This window comes from Takifugu flavidus, chromosome 1 (assembly GCF_003711565.1).
Source record: "Takifugu flavidus isolate HTHZ2018 chromosome 1, ASM371156v2, whole genome shotgun sequence".
Taxonomy (NCBI): domain Eukaryota; kingdom Metazoa; phylum Chordata; class Actinopteri; order Tetraodontiformes; family Tetraodontidae; genus Takifugu; species Takifugu flavidus.
The window spans coordinates 12322729-12330050 of NC_079520.1; positions in this window are offsets into that span (position 1 = coordinate 12322729).

The window sequence follows — 7322 nt, forward strand, 5'->3', positions numbered from 1 at the left end:
AGGATTTTTTAAATGTTAATATTGTAAATAAATTTCACCCCCCCATCTGTGCTCAACCTCTTAAAAAAATGTGTTTTTGTCACAGACACCATAACTCACACAAGTAGAGTAAAAGTGAGCCACGTCCGCTCACACATCAGTCTGTGTGCTCAGGAGCTTCAGTTCCGGCTTCTCGTACCGTCTTTAAATGCTACTATTGAAAAAAGTAACCAAAGTAAAATACCATGCAGACGTGGTACTACATCCAACAACTTTGGACCATTTGTCTATACACAAAAACCCCATTTAACAATTATTTACTTCCACCGTGGTCCCTTTACATTGCTAACAATTAAATCAGGTCATTTCACACCAAAACCTTGAGGTGTGCCATTTGTTCATCAGTGTCTTACTCAGGCAAACTTGGCACGGCTGCCCACCATCCGGGCTGGAGCCTCAATTTACAGAGCAGGACATGAAAGCAACAGCAGACCCTCCACGTGGGCTCCTATCGGATCTTAATTAAAAAGCCTTGCATCTTATTTAATCTAACAAGGGGAAATTTGGGGGTTCATTTAAATCCAATTAGGCCTGTGCTGATGTCTCAGGAGATGAGAGAGTAATTGCTGTTTGAACACAAAGGTCTTTGTTCTGGACTCCAGTTGATTGATAAAGGCACCATGTTGAACAACTGGAAATGGGACAGGGCTGTGAACTTACACAGCATGAAGACCCAAGCGTGGCAGGACAGTATAAAAGCATAAAAATAATACTATGTCCCTGATGCCTGAATGAAAGCATGTTTATATTTTCAACAGTTGATCATGCAAAAAATGCCTAAAATAAACAACAAACATGTATCATAGCTGGCACAAAATTATAATTACAATATTAGAGACCTCAAGCTCCATCTTATCTCTTATGGAACAGGTCAAAATCTGGCCCAGTTCTAAAGATCTGCTGTCTCTCTTTACCTTTATTATGGTTGTCTTTCATTTTACCCCTCACATTTCTTTGTTTATTCCTTTTTGTTTTCGTGGATTCAAATCCTTTAAGAGGGGCAGCGAGTTTATGTTTTTGATGCCACTCTGCCTGGCCCTGGACGCTCTGTGCTCCGCTGTCCCTCAGGATGCAAATGCATTCATCGGATGTAGAAAGAAAAATTAAAATACACATAAATCCCCCAAAAAAGAAACCCCACAACCCAATCATTATACATCAACATATTCATTTTGCCACCGTCATTAAAAGACCATTTGAAAACAATCATTATATTAAACATTTTGTGAGTGCTTCAGGAGTTTGGATATGCGGGACAGCCAGATGAGGTCACCACTTTAGTTGTAATGTCGTGTACAACGAGCTGTGTGTCTTGGCAAAATCATGGAGCTTTTCATGAATTTTTTAAGAAAATCTGAAATTTCTTTTCAGTTGTCATGTGGTTCTTTTTAGATTCCCACTCATTCGGTGCAGTTTAACATCATTACTCAGTCTGAGAGGCTCAGGTGTTTAATTTAATTTGCCAGTGTAAGTGGTGGTAATCGATAATATACCCAGCATGTAAGCACACACACAGACACACACACTCACATTTCAAACACACTACAGCTTCACATAATGTGGGTACACACCGACAGACAAACATTTCAAGGTCATGATCCTTGACCTTTAACCCTGGTCTATTGATTGTGTCTGGCTCAATGTGGCACCACCACAACATAACCATCGAGGAACAGGAAAATTGGTGGAGATTTGCTTAAAAATGTGTTTTTCACCGGTGCAACAATTTACTACAAGTATTATACCTTCAGTCAAAAATGGCATTAGGACAGTAAACAACAAGTTTTCCTTCTCAGCGTGATATAGTGAACTATTGTTAGACCCCATCACCACCTACCCAGCAGCACACCAACACATAGTTTGTCCAAAACTTACTGGATTTATTTTATTCATAAACTTTTAATACTGACAGTCAGAGCTCACTGTGGTCGGCAGTGTTGTCTTCAGGGAACATTTCTGGGCTCAGTTCTTCCTCTCCAGAGCCCAGAGCCGTGCTGATGGCTGACAGATCCCAGTTCCGCTTCGTTCTCTGTCCAATGGATTCACATGACCCCGATCAGGAGTGTGTGGCAAATTGTTTAATGCAGGTTTATGCTAATCATTTCTCAGCTAGATAATACTCAGCTGATTATATCTTGTACTTATCTGTTGTTCTTCTCTGGCCGTTCACAGCTAACCTTTTGACTTCGATGTATTTCTCACTATATTGGTAGTATAATTAGTATGAGTAAAGGAGCACAGCCAGGACCTCCGACACACTGCATGCATCACATCAGGGGCCCCTCTGGAGGCCAGAGGTCAAATAATGTAGGTTAAAGAGCACTTCTTTGGCTTCAAACCAAGGTCAAGGCAGTAGAGGTGAGAGTCTGACTTGTCAGTTTTATCCCGCCCTTGGCCTTGAGCCGATCAATAGGAGCAGGGTCTTTGCTTGCCTCAGCTGAAGGATCAATGAGACATTAACACTTAGCCTCGTCACTGCAACACTCCTCCAACTACAACACCTGAGACATTTATTCCCCTTTTGTGTTGTGTTTTGAAAAAAGGAATGTTTGAAAATCGGTGCAATGACTTGAAAGCAGACTGAGATAATTACACTGTATGTACACTGAACTAAACACATTTTATATTATCACATCACAGATTTGAAAGACTTACATTTGCACAATCTCAAGAATAATTTTCCCAGCACATCCCGGTCTTGTCTGATGGAGGCTAGAAGTTCAATTAGACATGTCTGAAACATAAATTTCCACATAGAAGAGAATAAATAGAAGTCTGTTACTTGCTTTGAAGTGAAAGAACACAGGCGGTTTATCAGACAGAGGTGTGCTGATGTTTTTAAATTGTGTTTAAAATCATCATAATATGATGATGGGTTACTTATGTAAAGTTGTAATATAGAACGTGACACAGACGGTCCTTTAGTTTATACACGGTCAAAACCATTAATGGTCTTGCCTCAAAATAAAGAGTTAAAGTGAGCTGAGAAGAGGAAAATGAGCATCGCACAGTGGAAAAGTAGCAAATAAAATCATTACGATGAAGTTTACGGAAGATTGTGTAAAAATGGAATTCCAGAATCCAGAATCTTGTATCAGGATGGACGGACAGACAGAGAGACAAGCAGGCAGATAGATAGATAGATAGATAGATAGATAGATAGATAGATAGATAGATAGATAGATAGATAGATAGATAGATAGATAGATAGATAGATAGATAGATAGATAGATAGATAGATAGATAGATTGATTGATTGATTGATTGATTGATTGATTGATTGGTGACCAATTGCTAGATCGGTTTCTCCATGTGACACGTCATGGCCGTAGCCACTCGCTGTGCGGGACGCCGCTCCAGAGACTCTCCTGCTGTATTCACACATGTGGCTCATCTGGACTTAGAAAATGGGATCCAGAAGTGAGCCCTGCGGGTGTCTGTAGTAACCTGTTCAGCTCGCATGAATAGAATTCTGATAAAGTCAGAATTCCAATGAAAGGAACTCAACTCAGAGGGCATGTGTGCGCCTCAGTCTGATTCCCATTTTGACTTTTCAGTCTGGAAACCTGTCCAAGCGCTGACCTGACGCATCAGTGTTTGACAAATGGAAAGGAGACTCAACAATCATATCTCACTTACTCGCACCTTTAACAGCTGGCAGCGATCGGGAGCGTTTCGTCACCTTTTCGCCTCAGGCTGGAGGCTTGTTGCTGCTATCATGACCGTTCCTCCATTCTCTGCAGCTTCTCTGTGACAGGGGACACACTCAAACTATGTTGTTTGGACAGTGTTTCCTATTAAACGGACCTTCTTTTATATTCACATACGGTGCATTTCTAGTCCCAGAGCAATTATACACATGACTACACTTGGAGCGAAACGAATAGCTGAATCTTTATCTCCAGCCAAAAAGCAGCAGCGGTGTGACTTCTTCGGCGCAGTCCTGGCTGTCAGCGTGCGAGGAGGAAATATCATTCCGTTCTAATGAAATGACCACGATTTCGAAAAGAACGGGGGGAAAAAAATAATAGAAACTCGGTTAACATTTCTGCCTCCTTTGCAAAATGAAACAACTTCTTTAAAAAAAAGAGAAAGAGAGAGAGAAGAGAAAGAAAAACGCTTTTAATATGACTGAAGGGTTTGATGACATCACCTTACACTGCTTCCATGCCACAGATACCATCAGGCTTTGGCTGATTCTTTAGACCTGAATAATTTAGCTTAAAACATGACTAACTTCAGATTATCAGTGCACATGTGAAGCTGAAACCTGCGAACTGCGAAAGTGAATTCCCTCCTCTGTTCACCTGTTTTATACGAGGGTTTTAAATATTCCTTCCTCTTGTAAGCTATGTTTCTCCTCCTTTACCCTCCTAATTACACCTGAAGTGTCTCCCCCCATTCACCCAGTATAAAAGCTGCTACCTCCTTCCTCTCTGCGCTACATTGTCTTTCTGTTGCATCAGTGTTGCTGCATCCTCGTGTTTGTCTCTGTTTGAATAAACCATTGTTTGAAGTCGTCGTGTCCTTTAGTTTAAAGCATGGGATGATTATTTCTCGAGGAAATATGAAGCCTGTTGAATCTGCACCAACACTTTGTTAAACATCTCTATCTCCATTGCTTTCTTATTATGTTTTTTTAATTGTTTCTAACTGGTCAGATGCTATATGTGAGTGTATGCGGGTATATCTTGATGAAGCTTGTTCAGTATAATTCTTCCATCCTGTTGGCATAAATCTCTTTTCAATATTTGCCCAAGAAATTGATTATTACCAGGGTTCAGGTAACAGTAATGGGTCGAAGATTTTGGGGCTCATCTTCATCCCTGCACTCCTCGTCTCTGCCTTCCCTCGTGCATCACACGCTGGCAGATCTTCTGGAGGCGACGTGCTTTGGACATGAAGCTAAAGTCAGGAGTGTAGACGCTGAGGAGGAGCGGCGGAAACCCCGATCCTCGAAGGATGTGTCGCTGAGCAGCACATCATCATATCCAGCGTTGGACAGACAAGGAAGCTAAACCCAAAACCAGTGATGCGGCTGAGATAGGAGCTCGTTAGCATGCTGATGAGTTGAACCACAAAGCCACTGTTCCTTTGTGCACAAGGCCACCATTTGTTGTACTAGTTTACTATAACTGAGTTTTACTTTCTTGTGGAGCATGGTTGGTTTCTGTTCCCATGCTTCCCTGTTTGATGACTAAATAAATAATTGCTCACTTGCTCAACATTTTGTCAGTAATTCATCATCTTTGTCGCTTCTTAACATCTTTTTAAAAAAGTATCAAACTAGAGCCTGAAGCAGAAAGACAAACATACTAACACACTAAGCATACTAAACCAGGGGACACTATCCTCTCCCGGCACTCCCTTCCTGATATTTTCAGGTTTTATCCATGGCAGAAAATCCTGGCAGCAGCCGAGATGAAGGTGAGACGTTTGAAGATGAGGAGACACGTTTGAACCCATATTCTCTTATGGGCTCCAGTGGGGAGCGTATATGGGAGGCGAGTCATGTATTATTTAGAGATGGTTCTGCCTCGGCGCTTGATCAGAGCTTGATTGAGAGAAGCTGTGACTGGTTGCTTCTCTGCATCAGCTCAGGAGTGAAGGAGGTCCCGTGATCAGCATAGATCCGGATCAATACCTGCATACATTCAGTGTAAAAGGCTGGAAATTCATCAGACCCTGCCGTCACGTGGGCTGGTGGCATCACTGGGCTATTTAGGAGACATTAGTCCCCTGCACTACATGACGGGTCATGTTGTGGTGCAGTCACTGTGCTGTTAAAGCCCATGAGTGTGAGTGTCAGTGGGGTTTATCCAGTCCCTAATTAAAGTGGAAACTCTGCGCCACTGTTCGGCAATCAAGCAGCGGCTGATGTGCTCTTTAAGTCATTAGCAGTTCTGATTGGCTGTGGCAGCAACTTGTTAACAGAAAAGGGGATCACACTGCTCTGGCGTCGGTGGTGGAGTAATTACTCCGGTCCAAATGGAATATCCCTTTAGTTTATCACGGGGTAATTATATTTACAGTGCCGTTACCTTCACCTTCTTCTTGGCCGAGTTTTTATATTGCATTAAGTTGATTATTTATTCATCAAACATCTTGTTTCAGTTATTTAAGTCCTTGTTTAAAGCACACTGTGCTACCAATGTACTTTAATTTGGTTGAAAAAATATAAATCTTTTAGACTAGGGCACAGTTGGGGGGAGTCCCATACGGAATTTTAACGCATCCAGGCTCCGAGATTCCTGTAAATGTTTCAGGTTCCTGAGACGCAGGTAGCGTTAATTAACAAGTCAAAATGTAGGTGTAAATTAAATCATGAAATGCGAAGTGTCAGTTTATGACGTGTTGTTTCCCATTTTCAGCCGTATTCTCCTCTTTTGCAAACACTTTGCAGGTTGAAGGCAGATACATTTATTTTAATTGAATTGAAATGTAAATCCCTATGAAGATAAAAGCAGGAAATCTTAAAGGCAAAGTGGGTTGAGCCATTACGCTGATGTTTGGTTCCGTAAATGCAGAGTTTATCAGACAAATGGGAGCAGCAGCTTTATGGACTTAATGTTATCTATAAGCTTCACTATGTGTGCAAGGCAACAAACACATTTGCCCCAATGGGATTAATAAAGTCTAAATCTGAATCTTGTCCTTCAACATTACTTATTATATGTTGCTCCTTGTTATTGTAGCAGTTTATATCGTTGGCTTAGAGTGAAGGGAAGCTCCAGCTTTGAAAGGACCCCCATTTAGTTCAAGGAAATATGCTCTTTTAATTCCTTATTCCGGCCTTGCTTTAATAACAAATAGACCAAAGTGTTTGCCCTACCAGGCTGCATTTGAATAACAAATCCGAGCCCAAAAGCATGCTTATCCTTTAGGTAGTGTACATTGATTCAGGGTTAAACATGCATTCAGAAGATTTATTGCCCCGTATCGATATGCCCCTGAAGTCGAACAAACGCCATCTAAAAGGTTTATCTTGCTTCTTTCCCCCATTCCCTTGTCAAAACACACATCTACAGTCAGGATCATCCATCACTGCAGAGCAGAGGGGAAAACTGGACACACGCTAAGAAAATGGATTCTGTTGGCGTGGGATGGAAAATAAAATTCTACTTATGTATTTGGTGAAGGTTAAAAAGAGGAGAAAGTGCAAATTCATACCGCATGACTGTAAATGTTTTCATACTGATGGACAGATTGCAGAAGGATATGCAGTTATGGTTGTAACTATATATTGTAAATCTGAATTTACACCAGGAATCATGTAAAAATTA